Below are 13,572 nucleotides of genomic sequence, written 5' to 3'. Positions count from 1 at the left end.
TGTCCTCCCACTACCTCATTAGCTCAATGTCCTCCCTTCTCCTTTCCTTCGAATATCCTTTTGTAACCAGTGTCCTTTGTAAAGCTTCCATCTTCTGTTCTAACTCATTTTTTGCTTGGAAGATATTACCAAATTCCATCTTATTCCACTTCTTTAGTTTCAATTTTATATATTTTAACCTTGTCTGCAATATGTACATATTGGGGCCTCTGATTGCGATCAGTTCTCCCCACCATTATTTGATATTTTCCATGAAGGCGTGATAATCTAGCTAGAATGCCTCAAATCTAAATGATCTATTTTCAGGGGTGTCTAACATCGCGATCATTAATATCATTGCTAATGATTTGATCCTCCATGGGAGAGTATATTTGCTTCCATATATCCCTCTCATCAATAAATCCTCCGAAATTAAAAATATATCGAGACTTGACGTGACTTGATGCTACCCTCTACACTTATTACTCCAGGCGAAGCAGCCATTGACAATTTCCATGTCAATTAGATTAGCATCATCAATAAATTTCTAAAAATATTTAGAATCCTTGTCTATGCGCCTTTGGCCCCCCTTTTTCTCTGATAGGGAGGTTATCATGTTGAAGTCCCCCCCAGGATCCAAGGGAGGTGGCCTTTTTGTTTCTAAACTATTCCAGATCTTGAAGAAATTTAAGCTTCTCCTTTATTCTTTGAGGCCCATAAACATTTGTGAACACAAGAAACCCCGAAGCCCCTATAACACGCATCTTCACTGATAAATAAAAACTCATTGCTTCCTCATCAATTAGATTCAAGGACTAGGGGTTCCACAAGGTTGCCAATCCCCCAACAGAACCTTACACTGTGACCTCCATCACCTTAAAACGCCTACCTAATTTCCTATTTATCTCCGTGATATTTTCAGCAGAACACTTTGTTTCTTGCAAGAAAATAAGGTTTGGTTGTTCCATTTTAATCTCCTTCTTAAGAAATATTTGTTTCCTAAGGTTGTTTATGACTCTTGCATTCCATGTTAAAGTTTTCATGATTAACTATGATTATTGGGTTGCGAGCTTAATGCTCTCATCTTACCTGAGTTAATCAGCATGGCTCCCAGCTCCTAGAGGGCTACACTGTTGGACTTCCTTCCTCTTTTCTGGTGGACATGTCGTGGTGCTAATATTGTCTTATATCCCAATGCCTAGACTCCCATCTCTACCATGTATGTATGTGGACATTTATGACCTCTTAATTTAGCTTCTTCTCTCATCAAGTACAGATACTGGATCCTATCCATTTGGTCTATTGGGATGGCTTCCAGTCCCTATTTTCTTGCTTGTTCCACCATATTTTGAAGGTTGATTCCTTCTCTTTCTACTATTTCCTGCAGATTTGGGTCCTCTGTACCCACTTCCCTTGGGGTCATCTTGGCATCTCCTTCAAAGTATTTTGATAGATCTCGTATGTCCAAGTTTTTCCCACTATCTTCTATGTGTTGCATTATTTCCTCCTCTTTGGCTCCTTCTTTCTCCTCATTTTTGTCTTTTTCAGTCCCATTATTCTCTAGGTTCTCTTCTGACAGGATTCCAAAACTATTCCTCACTGCTTTTATACCTCCCTAATTTCTTTGTTGTGGTCTTCGATTTTATTTTCCCCTTGGGTTGGGTCTTACAAAGCCCTCAACATCCTTTCATTCTAATTCTTCCCCCCTATTATTTTGATGTATTCAAAGGGCACTCCTGGATTAGGTCGCCATGTTCATGATAGTGTATGCACCTAAAAGGAATATGTTCATAGTCAACCGATTGTAACCATATTTCATCCTTGAATTCTAATATTCAGGTAGGGCGCTTGAAACATCTATTTCCAAACTGATTTTTGCATACAATGTGTATCTTCCTTGTAGCATTACCTTTGATATCTTAATAAACTTTCCCAGTGTATCTCCTATGAGCTTTAGGGCTGAAGGTATCCAATAATCAAGAAGTATTGAGTATAACCTGACCCAAACTGGGACCCTGGTGAAGGTCTCCTTCTTTGGGGTAAAATTTTCCATCCATGGTCCCATGTATAGCCTTGTTGATGCAAAGAAGTAGGGATTGTCATCAAAGATTCGGTCTTTATCCTCCATATTGGAAAAGACCACAATAAAGAATCCCTTTGATCCTAGGTGCTCAATCTCCCCTCTTGGTTTCTAGTGATGTTTGATCTAGTCACACAAAGCTTTTTTGTGGGGCATAGGCCCATAAATTTGCATATGATCACATATGATCGCATGCGATCTCTAAAGGCTTGTGTCTCAAGATCGATGATTAATGCCATCAGGATCACCGTTGTTTTGAGCTTACACGACCCCATGGTCCCTTTTAACTTTTGTTGCCACTGCTAGTTTGCCTGATTCCCTACCATACTTTTGTCCTTGTCTCTTGTCTAGCCATTCCCACCTAGGTTTCCTACTCCAACCGCTTCTTGGTTGCCTCCTACCACACCTTATGTTGTAAACCCAAATCTTGCCTTGAAACCCTTACCCTTGTTCGTTACCACATTTTGACAGGAGGGAGCCCCGCTCCCTCCCCATATGATGATGTATATTGGATCATTATATTGTTTGTCATCAATCTCGATGCATTTGGAGTGGAAAAAGTGAAGGAATCAACTCACGGGACCATTTTTATTAGCGAGACCCTGTTTGGCAAAACGGGGTCTGAAACCTTCCATGAGCGTTTTGAGGCATCAAATGATGTTTTTTGAGGGTAAATCTTTGTCGCTTTAGCACATCACCATTCATGTTGTTCAACACACAGAGATATTTCCAACGGCGCAAGAAGCGCATCAATCAAAGTCTGTATGCAAAAGTTATGCCACTCCGAAGTTGACCTTCTTGTTTTCACCCTTATAGTTCAGGAAGATGTCACGCCAACCCCCATTATTCAAGGAAAAGGGGCTAACCACGTGATTACGATGTTAAATACTCTATAAGAGTCTATATTGTAACTCTAGTTAAGAGTTGATGTAGTCAAAATTAACCACTAGTAGGCTATCAGGTTGTGTTATAACCGAGCCACTAGGAGGAAGAGGCATTCCATTCTTTCGAGAGAATTTTGTTCCATAACTAAGAAAATATAGCCAAGAGAGATAGGAGGTAGAACACTTAAAGATGATATGTGCACTGTAGTAGCCCACAACCCACAGGCATTACTTCTTTGTACTTGCAACCATATTTCCAGATAGAGAAAGAGAGTGAAGCAACCTCACCTTCTAACTGGGTTTCTCTCCCAAAATGGTTTTCCAAAGAGCATATCTTATGTCTTATGTGTGTGTGTGAGCTTATTTTTTCGTTCTCTACATTTCTTCATAATTTATATTCGCATGTATGCACTAATTACAATTAAGTTTACATATCTGAAAGTTTAATAAAACTGTAATAGTGTAGAAATTCATAATTTTAATATATTATTATCAGATCTGTTGTGACGAACTGTCCAGTGGAATATCCATGGCAGCTTATGGATCATTTGGTATAAGAGTAGGCTTCTTTAGGTATTTTGTGGAGATTGAAGGGATCTAGATCGACTAGGCCAAAAATAGTAAAACCCTAATCATGGTGGATGAATCTATAAACGAACCTTGTGATCTTGCAGAGGTGAAGTTTCTGCAGCTCTAACAACAAGTCACAAATATAAACCGCAATGTAAACCTCCTCATGGTAGCCCTAAGCAATAAGCTGGGGATATTTCGAGAAGATTGGGGTTCGAATGCAAAGGAAAAATCAGAAGGGGGATCGGGAGATTGGGAAGACACAGAGAACCAGCCGAAGAAAGAACCCATAAAAGATCAACCCAGTTCGAGTGTCATGAATCAATCCCTGTTTAAAATGGAAGAAAAAGTCAATATCAAGCTATGTTATGGTGATATCGACAATCTAAAACTAAACCACTGGTTGCAACAAATGGAAATTTATTTCAGTGTCCATCAGATCAAGGAAGGGCAAAAGATCTCATTTGCACAACTAAAATTAGAGGGCCATCCACTGACTTGGTGGGAGAGCCACACAGAAACCATGAGGTTGGAGGGAGAACCTCTAGTGACTAAGTGGTAGGATTTCAAAACCCTCATTAAGTTACAGTTTTATCCCATTGGGTGAGTGGAGGACTAGTGGATCTAGTGGCATTACTTCAGGAAAAAGTCGGGCCAAAGCGTGCAGGAGTACACCACATAATTCAGAAGTATGGATATAATGTTGGGTATCTCTCCAAAGAATCCATATGTACTCCTCAAATATTTGGGGGGTCTGCGCCACCATCTGCGTGAGCAAGTGATATTGTTCAAGTCCAAATCGGTGGACAAGGCTTGTGTACAGGCACAATTCCTGGAAAACATAGGCCTGAAAAGAGCGCAATCAAGTGGATTGAAGCAGAATGAGCAACATGAAGCTTCTAAGGAGGTAATAAGAAGCAAAAAAGGGGGAAATATCAAAAGACGATGGCCACAACACACTAGTGAAAAGATCCTAACAACCACTACAACCATGATGATGAGCCACAGTGAAACGTAGATTTAAATAATCATGGATGCGACAATCTCGGAAGAAGAAAACACTACACAAGAGACTAATCGCAGAAGCCTCAGAACATTAACCACTACAACCACTGCAACCATGATGACCATACAAAGGAGAAATGTTGGAAGTTGCATCCAAAGCTAAACCCAAAGAACAAGAAGAAAGATAACAAGAAGAAGAATCTCATGGCCACTTATTCAAGCAACCTAGTTGAAAGCAACTCATATGTGGATGAGAAGATCGTATGTATGTCAGTATAGAATGAGGTGAATCTTAGTAGCCTTTAGCAACATGAAGAGAAAGAAGCGATCAAACTCTTCCATATAAATATACATGTCAATAAGACAAAGATTGATGCTCTATTTGACTCGGGATCGCATGCGAATCTCATTGCAGTAGAGCTAGTCAAGAAGTTGGGATTGGAAGTTCGTGATCATCCAAACCCATATCCATTGTGATGGGTAAACAAGGATGTATAGTTGAAGGTAACAAAACAATGTAAAATTAGATTTGCTATGAGTGTTAATTTTATTGATGAAGTAGACCTAGATGTCGTTCCCCTTGATGTCTGTGGAGTTGTGTTTGGGAGTCCATACATGTACATGTGTGATGCAATATTCATGAGGAGAGCCAACCAGTATCGGTTCGTCAAGGATGGAAAATCATTCGTCATCAATGTGCATAAAGGAAAGTCGAAAATCTCACTAGTGCCAACAAAGCCAAGAAATTGATTAGTTTCAGCAAGAAGCGTGTTTTATTGTTTTAAGAGAGGGTCATTATGAAGATGAGTCAATAAGAGGCTAGGCATCCTTGGAGGCGTGTACTAAGAAACAAATTTTTTTTTGGAGGAATTGTTACATGTATACAAGGATGTGTTACGAGAGCCTAAAGGGTTACCACCTAAGAGATAAATGGAGCATGAGATCCAAATATTGCCAAACTCCTCATTGCCAAATATTGAGTTGTACAGACAGTCTGTTATGGAAGCGAGGTGAAGAAACAATTGCAGCAGCTGCTATAATAGGGTGTTATTCAATCGAGTACATCACCATGTGGGTCACGCATCATCATCGTGTTGAGGAATGATGGGAATTGACGAATGTGTATAGATTACATGGCGTTGAACAAAATCACACTCAAGAACAAATACTCCCTGCCCAGGATAGATGATTTGTTGGATTAGTTGCAGAAAGCAAAATACTTCACTACATTGGGCTTGAAGTCTGGATATCACCAGGTTCGAGTCAAAGAAGAAGATACATGGAATATCGCCTTGAAAACCAGGAAAGGTTTATATGAGATTTTAGTCATGTCATTTGGCCTATGTAATGCACTAGCTACATTTATGAGATTAATAAATGATGTACTACGCCCTTTTATAGATTCATTTGTTATTTTCTATTTGGATTATATACTGGTATATAATGCTACCTGGGAGGAGCATATGTCACATTTAACGCAAGTTCTGAAAACATTGAAGAAGCAGTAGCTGCTAGGAAATCTCAAGAAGTTCGAGTTTGCGTAGCAGCCTTTGGCGTATATGGGGTATGTGATCGATGGAGGAGAACTGAAGATAGATCCTTCCAATATGGAGGCCATCATGAAATGGTCGACTCCTAGTAATGTTTTTGAGGTCAGGAGTTTCATTGGGGAAACACAATTCTTGAGGAAGTTGATAACCTCATTTTCAACGGTAGCAACACCGCTCCACGTCATAAAATCAAGTGGTAAGAGTTTCTAGTGAGGAAAAGGTCAACAAAGGGATTTCAAAGAGACAAAGAAGAATATAAGCCAAGCATGAGTTATGGAATTACCCAACTTGCAGCAACCCTATGAAGTGTAGAAATATGTGAGTGGGTATGTTATGGGAGTTGTCTTGATGAAGGGAGGAAGGCTTGCATGTTATCATTCTGAAGTATTTCAGGGGGAAGTTCTTAACTACCCTATCTATGATAAGAAGTTATACGCCATGGTGCAAGCTGTCAAGAAGTGGAAGCATTATCTGATAGGAATGGAGATAGTGATCCACACAGATCACCAATTGTTACAGTAATTGCAGGCCGAGAGTAAGCTGCAGTAGACCAGGCATTACAAGTGGATGAGATTTTTACAACATTTTCCTTTGGTGATCAAGTATAAGAAGGGCAACACCAACAAGTTGGTTGAAATGCTTTCAAGGCCACCCACATCAAAGATTATAGCTTTGGGGACTCTTATGCACATGGATCCATTCACCATGATGCATACAAATAGGCATATTCAGAGGATGAGGACTTAAAGGAGGTGTATCATCAGTTGCAGAGTCAAAGTCATGTGCACGATGGTGACAACACCATTGAAAACCATCTCCGGGATGGGTTACTCTACAGGCTGGATAATCTATGTGTTCCTAAAGGTGAGACATTGTAGTTGATCAGAGAGGCTCACACCTCCAAGGTTGCAGGGCACTTTGGTGTAGGGAAGATTGTGGCTAACTTGCAGAGGTATGTGTATTGGTCCAAGATGCAAGAGCGGGTAGCTAGGTTCATAAGAGGATGCATGCTTTGTTGTACCACCAAGACTAGCAACAAGAAACAAGGTCTATATCATCCCTTACATGTACCTACTCATCCTTGGGAAATTGTTTCCATGGACTTTGTGGGAGGTTTACTGACAACCAGGAAGGGATATGACTACCTGTTTGTGGTAGTTTATAGGTTCAACAAGATGCGTGTTCTGATGCCCTGTAAAAAGACCATAAGCAAGAAAGAAGCAACAAAATTGTTCTTTAGACAAGTCTGGGTGCACTTTGGGATACTAAGGAGCATCATTTCATACAGTGATACAAGATTTCTCAGTGCATTCTAGACTACATTGTGGGAGAAGATGGACACAAAGTTGAAGATATCTACAACATTCCATCCACAAACAAATGGGTAGACATAAGTAGTCAACAGGACTTTGGTGCAACTTTTGAGGGGATATAACCAGAAGCATCCAAAGACCTGGGATGAAAATATAGTATATATACAACATTCTTATAACAGAGTAGTCCACACTTCTATAGGAAAGTCCACATTTGAAATTGTTTTGGATATTTGTCACCTTCATCTTTGGATATTGCATATGGGCAAGAAGGAGGAGTGAGGGAAGATCTTATAGGAGATGATTTGAGGGTTGAAAATTTTATAGAGAAGACCAGGCAAATCCATCTACAGGTACAAGACACACTACAGAAGTCACAGGAGAAGTATGGATCAACAAATAATAGAAAAATCGTTCAAGGTGGAAGACAGAGTATGGCTATAGTTGAACAAGGAGAAGTTGCAGGGGCCTGGTAAGAAAATAAAGGCTCTCGGATATGGTCCCTTTGAGATATTGGAAAAGGTGGTCGATAATGCTTATCGACTTAATTTATCACCATATATGTGCATTTAATTAGTTGTGAATGTAGAGAATTTGAAACTCTATGAGCCTTCCATGGTAAATCAGGAAGAGGAACATGTCCTACCTTCCATGGAGGATTTGGAACCATATGCTCAAGTATAGTTGACAGAAGATACAATTTTACATAAGAGATCTAGAACTACAAGACAAGGGCAGCATGACCTTTGGCAGATTGGGTTGAAAGGACAACTTCCACGCAAAGCTAAATGGTACACCGAGAGAAGGTGGAGGAGAAAATTTCTCACCTCATTCAGTAGAAGCTTTTGGCAATGAAAAACCTCTCAAAATGGGGAGGTATGATCCAAATTGGATCATTATATTGTTTGTCATCCATCTTGATGCATTTGGAGTGGAAAAAGTGGAGGAATCAACTCACAGGACCGTTTTTACTAGTAGGACCTAGTTTCATAGAACGAGGTCTGAAACCTTCCTAGAGTGTTTTGAGGCATAAAATGACGTAATTTGTGGGTAAAACTTTGTAGCTTTAGTGCATCACCATTTCATGTTATTCTACACACAAATATCTTTCCAACAATGCAAGAAGCGCGTCAATCGAAGTCTGTATCCAAAAGTTATGCCACTCAGAAGTTGACCTTCCTGTTTTCACACCTATAATTGGGGAGGATGTCGTGGCAACCCACATTATTCAAGGAAAATGGGCTAGCCATGTGATTATAACGTAAAAGACTCTAGAAGAGTCTATATTGTAACTCTAGTTAAGAGTTGATGTAGTCAAAATTAACCACTAGTAGGCTATCGGGTTGTGTTATAACCGGGCCGCTAGGAGGAAGAGACATTCCATTCTTTCAAGAGAATTTTGGTCCATAGTTAAGCAAAGATAGCGAGGAGAGTTAAAAGGTAGAGCACACACAGAGGATTTGTGCACTGTAGCAGCCCACAGACCACAGGCATTACTTCTTTGTACTTGTAGCCATATTTCCAGATAGAGAAAGAGAGTGAAGCGACCTCACCTTCCATATGGGTGTTTCTCCTGAAAGGGTTTCCAGAGAGTCTATCTCGTGTCTTATGTCTGTGTGCGTGAGATTATTTTATCGTTCTCTACTTTTCTGCATAATTTTTATTCGCATGCATGCACTAATTACAATTAAGTTTACAGATCTTAAAGTTTAATAAAACTGTAATAGTGTAGAAATTCTTAATTTTAATATATTATTATCAGATATGTTGTGACGAACTATCCATTGGAATATCCACAGAAATTTATGGATCATTTGAACATCATCTGTGTCAAACCCTAATCATACCTACACAGAAACCCTCTTGTTGCATTGCTTCTCACACTATCCCTTACGTTTATAATATTAATCCCAAGGGTTTATAATATTAATCTCTTATCTCATAATGTATATGTTTATTATCATTGACTTCGTATTAATTAATATTTTGATTACAATTTTTTACATTTATTATTCTTTTTACATTACCAAGTTATATTATTTACTTTTTTGAATTATTAAATGTCATTTATCTACTATGTTATTGGTATATAGATTTGAAGTGTTATTGGGAAACTCCAAGTAATATTCCAATTTTTTTTAGCTTTTGCTAAGTTTCCTAACTTCTTTTTAGTTGCACAATATTAATAGTTAATATACATGGGATAGTGTGAATAGATCCAATTACTAGAGTGGTGTCCATGCCTAATTGACAAGTGATAACTATTCATATGAACTTGTTTTTCATAATATTTAAATCTTCTTTTGTTTTAGTTACCACCCTAGATCCATCTTAACTCTGAATCTACCAAGCACCGAGAGGGATCAAATCTCTTTTCACTCCAACAGAGGTTTGTCCCTCAAGTAATTTGATCCCTCTCGGTTTTTTGGTAGATGCAAAGTTAAGATGGATCAAGAATGGTTTATTATTAATTATAATTATAAATTTTAACTTTAATTTTAACTTTAATTTTTATGTAATTTGACCAATTCAAAATGTTTTAATTAATAATTATAATTAATAAAATAGTCCCAAGGGTTAGCTCAGTTGGTCAAAATCAGTGCCTCGCCATCGGGAGGTCACAAGGTCCATTCTCCCCGAAGCCCTTGGGGTTAGGCCTTGCTAGTGGGTTGCGGGGCTATATTCCCTTTGGGGTTGATTAGCCCAGATTTTTTCGTGGACGTAGTGCCATCCATTAACCAGGGTGTCCGTGAACCACAACCAAAAATAAAATAAAAATAAATAAATTATAATTAATAAATTATATTATTTTATTTTACTTTTAATTTTTTTATGTAATTTGAATGAGTCAAAATGTTATAACACGATAGGACACCATCTCTTCCATATTGGGTTGGAGACCACCTCTTGGTGCAATGAGTAAATAATTATCTTTTGACAAAGCGTACTTAGTTAAATGAAGTTTGACTATTCATTATAATTTTTTGTAATATTTTGGCGGGACTAAGCTACCATGTAGCACTTGTTAATATTTTTTTTTTTAATAAAAAATAACAAATCATTTAAAAAGATGTAGCTAATTCTAACAATGATATACAAAGGTTTGCTTTAAAGTTCTAAAGTTTGGAGTTAAACAACTCTCTAATGCTTTGTAATACAATTTAGTACATTTACAGAAAATACATTCTAGATTGTCATGTGTGTTTTCACCTTGACAAAAACACCTAATAATCTTGTGCTTCTAAAGAACATTAAAAAAAAAAAAAAAACATGTAAACCACTAGCTTCTTTGTTAAAATTTGGGTACTAGAGGATGAGTGGTTCCCTAAGGCTTTGATCTTTGGCCTAGGGAAAAGTGTCCAAATTTATTTTTTACTTTTCTTGTAAAGTGACTTTATAAGTGGTAAAGTTACATTCTAATTTAAAGGTGACTTTATTAAACTCAATGAAGAATTAGAAAGTGAAAAAGTGACTATGGATTCCCATCTTCATGTTTTCAGCCCTTCCTGCTCCTAAAGGAGTTGTGCAACACATTAGAAATATCCAAAGAGACTTTCTTTGGGGCAAAGGGGAAGAGAAAAAGAAATGGGCTTTGGTAGCATGGGATAAGATCTGTAAACCTAAGACCCATGGAGGTTTGAGACTTCATGACCCTGAAACCCTAAGCAAAGTTTTGGGGGCAAAAATATGGTGGAGATGGCTAAAGGAATCAATTACCCCTTGGGCCAAGGTCTGGAAAAAGAAGTATGCAAATAATTGGCAAGAAAGGGATCACATTTGAATGTATGGGCTCATCAAAGGCTCCCACATTTGGAACAAAGCATGGGAGAATAGAGCCATTGTTCAAAAACATAGTTTCTGGTAGATCAGAGATGGAAACCTAGCTTGGTTTTGGGAGGACAACTGGCAACAGGAACCTAACCTATTAAGAGAAGAACTAACCAATCTCAAGAATGACACTGATAACAAAGGTTTCAGGATAAGTGACTTCTTGGATCAGGCTGGGAACAAGGGCAAATGGAGAATATGGAAGGACCTGGTATATAGTGAAGAGACCCCTTTGAAGGCCTAGGCAGAAGCTCTTGCAGTGATCTTGGAACAGAGAAAGATTTTGACATCAACATCGTCAGACCAACTGAGATGGGGAAGAAACAACGAAGGCAACTTCAACCTCAAAGAAGCCAAGAGAATGGCCCTAGGGCTTGACTTTCCAAACCTTGATAAGGTATGGAAGGACCTATGGCAGAACCCGCACTGGATGAAAATCAAACTGTTCATGTGGTTGGTGCAACATAAAAAAATTATGACTTGGGAAAACCTTCGGAAAAGAGGTGTAGTCGGTCCATCTAGATGCCAGTTATGTGAATTACAAGAAGAAACAATGGAACACCTACTCAACCTCTGCCCATTCACCTCTACCTTGTGGAATTGGGTGGCTTCAATCTTCAGACAAACAGATAGGGACAATTTCAGCATCACTGGCACTTTGAAGAATTGGAGGAGAAACTTCTCTGAAAATGAAATAATCAACAAAGCTTGGACTCTGGTTCTAGGCTTTCTAATCTGGGATGTCTGGAAAGAACACAACAACAAGATTTTCAAGAACAGAATTGGCTCATCCCAGAGCATCATAACTCAGATCATTAGACAACTCAAAGAGACTGTAGGCACCCTTCTAAAGAAACCCCCCGAGAACCCACCTCAAGACCAGGATGCACAAATACTATTGCATTTGGGTCTACGGGTGTCTTTTCCCGAGGGCATAAGCAAGATTGTAAGTCATATAACAACAGATAAGGACTTCTGGCAACCTCCTCCTCATGGTTTTTTGAAATTCAATATAGATGGAGCCTCTAAAGGAAACCCTGGGGTGGTTGGTTATGGCAGAGTCATAAGAGATGAGCAGGGATACATAAAAGTCATCTTTCATAGTGATTTGGGGAAGGCCACTAATAATATGGTGGAACTCATGGCCCTAGAGCAATGCCTAGAAATCTTGATTGAATCAAATTTACATAATACCATCATTGAAGCTGACTCTGAATTGATAATTAATTCAGTCAAGAAGATATGCAATGGCACAACACCAGAAAGAGTGTCGAAACACTGGCAGTTATTGCAGGTCTATCAACGTATACAATCCCACCTGATAGCCCTGAGAACCCTAAATTTTGTTCTTGTGCGCAGAACAGCTAACAGGTTAGCGGATCGTTTGGCGAATGAAGGAGTACTCTATTCAAAAAGCAATAGAAGATATGACTGGATGTCAACTCCCTTAGGGAAATTGCGCGAAGACTGTCACAGACAGGCTACCAAAGACAGGGAGTACTTTCAAAGCATGAGAAATAAGCAGAGAGAAGACTAATGGAAATAGAAGAAAGTGGACCAATCATAGGGAAGTAGCAAGTGGTAAACAACAGGCAGGTTGGCAGGCACCTGACTAAAGATTGCCCTGAACTCCATCATCCTATGGATTTCGGGCCGGAAAATGCACGTAGGTTAATTCTACAAACGGACCCGAAAAATATAGAATGGTGGCCTATTTACTCTTCGGGTCCGTAAGAAAAGATAAAGTGTGGGCAAGTTGCCGAGATCGCTTTCATCCTATGGATTTCGGGCGGAAAACTGCACGAAAGTTAATTCTTCAAACGGACCCAAAAAACTATAGTGCGGTGGCTTATTTATTCTTCGGGTCCGTAAGGAAAGTTAAAGAGTGGGCAAGTTGTCGAGACCTCTTTGGATCTCCTTCATCCTATGGATTTCGGGCAGAAAAACTGCACGATTGTTATTTCTTCAATCGGACCCAAAAAAGTTTAGAGAGGTGGCCTATGTTTCTCTTCGGGTTCGTAAGAAGAGATAAAGGGTGGGCAAGGTGTCAGCCCGAAATCAGCTCTTGACTGTTTGATCAATGAAGGTTGGATCGCACGGTCTTCGGGTTAACAAGATAACGAAAGGTTAAGGTTGGTCATTTGATGAAGTTCTATGGGCCTTTGGATGGTCACAGGTTGCAGTTTGCCGGGCTTTCGGATCTGTGGGCCCTTGTCATCAAAGGCATTCAGGTTATTTGATGCACAGCAGTTCAGATAATAGGTTTCCAGTTCGGTGGTTGTCCAGAGTGACGCCTTGAGGGCGGACTGTTCATGGGTGTTTTTTGGATTCTTTGCACTCTAGGTTGGGCGGATGTTTTGATA

This window comes from Pinus tabuliformis, chromosome Q (assembly GCF_031772625.1).
Source record: "Pinus tabuliformis cultivar Carrire ecotype Pingquan chromosome Q, CPIR1, whole genome shotgun sequence".
NCBI classification, from domain to species: domain Eukaryota; kingdom Viridiplantae; phylum Streptophyta; class Pinopsida; order Pinales; family Pinaceae; genus Pinus; species Pinus tabuliformis.
This window is presented reverse-complemented; position numbering follows the sequence as displayed.